Source organism: Coptis chinensis, chromosome 9 (assembly GCF_015680905.1).
Source record: "Coptis chinensis isolate HL-2020 chromosome 9, ASM1568090v1, whole genome shotgun sequence".
In the NCBI taxonomy this organism is placed as follows: Eukaryota; Viridiplantae; Streptophyta; class Magnoliopsida; order Ranunculales; family Ranunculaceae; genus Coptis; species Coptis chinensis.
In genome coordinates, this window is record NC_141464.1 from 68,128,908 (window position 1) to 68,130,543 (window position 1,636).

The following is a 1,636-nucleotide window of genomic DNA, read 5'->3' on the forward strand; positions in this document are numbered from 1 at the left end:
CCTTTTGCACTTTTTTGTGAATCAAGACCGTAAGAGCATGTCTACATAAGATTCCTCTAAACTCAAACAAACGACAATTGCACTTAATGTCCAGGTCATTTAAGTTTAACGAAACAGTAAAAGTGGTTTGCCGATCCAATCCATTATCTTCTAAAATTTCATACACATGAATACTACAATCCTCTTTAACTTGAGACATGTCACAGTAAATCTACTTGTTAGCTCTGTCTGAAACTCCTTAAACTTTGCAGTTGTGTAACTATCTTGAAACTGCTTCTCCATCCTATAATGAGTAATACAAGGGACTCGGGAGTTGAATGAGATAAAATTTGCTTGGTTTTCTTTCTCTACCTTGCTTCGTAGTGCATTTTCATATTGCTCGACAAACTATTTCAGGGTAGTCTTGGAGTTTACATACCCATCAAAGAATGAATTCATGCTCTCACTTCTTTCAGTAGTTGACATCCCTGCCCAAAAAGTATCATTTACAAACACAGGAACCTAGCGAGTTTTCTCCTCATACAACCCATTCAACCAATCATTTTTTTAAGATCAAATTTCTCAATAAATGTCTTCCAACTTTCTTCAAAATCATCAATAGTCACAGACTCATAGACTGCACGTTGTATTGCAAACTTGATAGACTCGTACTCTTTATGAGCCTTTAACTTTTCAGGCAATTTTTTCATTATATGCCATAAACACCACCGATGTCGTGTGCTCGAGAAGACACTCCCAATGGCATTTTGCATAGCTCTGTCTTGATCAGTTATTATTGCATTAGGAGCACGACCACCCATACATTGTAGCCAAGTCCGAAAAACCCAAGAAAATGTAACAATATCCTGCTTCGAAATCAAAGCACACCCCAATAACATTGGCTGTCCATGTTGGTAATTCACACCAACGAAAGGGGCAAAAGGCATGTCATACTTATTTGTTAAGTATGTCGAGTCAAAAGTGATGGCATCGCCAAACTCTTCATATGCCACTCTACTCCTTGCATCAGCCAAAAATATATTCTTTATCCTGTCATTAATTCTATCTAAATCCATCAGAGATTTTTGCGAAGTAGTTTTCAACTGCCACACCATCTCCATTACCGAGTCTTAACCGTCTTACTTTGTCAAGATGATTGCGACAATCTTTCTCTAAAAATTGCATCTTCTCATGACCACCCGTTTCTGTAACAAAGGTGCGATAATTATTGCTAGGTTTAATACTCGACATATCATTCAGTTCAAGCCTTCTTTTTACAGACGGTTTCAAGCCACAGTTTCTTCTTGTAAAATTGTGATTTTCCTGGGCTCAGCACGTGATTATGATCAAACGCAACCGATGTCACGCGCCACTTCCCATTGGGGCATAAAGCAGCCCTAAGCCTTGCATTGCATTCAGTTTTGGTGGTGGGATGCAATTTGATAACATTTCTTGATGTGCTCTCTGTTTTGCCTGACCGAGAGCATGCAAAAGCCACCCATCGAACCTCCCCGTTATCGTCAGTACTTGAGGATCTTTTCTTAACTGGAAAGCCATTTTCATTGCCATATTTCAAATAGTACTCAAATAAATTAGCAACACTATCAAAAATCATTCCGACATTCAACTCCAATTTATTTTCTTTTTGAACAAATAC

General features: G+C 38.2%; 1 pseudogene; it reads right to left on the reverse strand.

Moving 5' to 3' along the window:
• Positions 1-530: 530 nt before the first annotated feature.
• LOC147477579 (protein FAR-RED IMPAIRED RESPONSE 1 pseudogene) lies at positions 531-1,100 on the reverse strand (annotated as a pseudogene).
• Between the last annotated feature and the right edge of the window lie 536 nt (positions 1,101-1,636).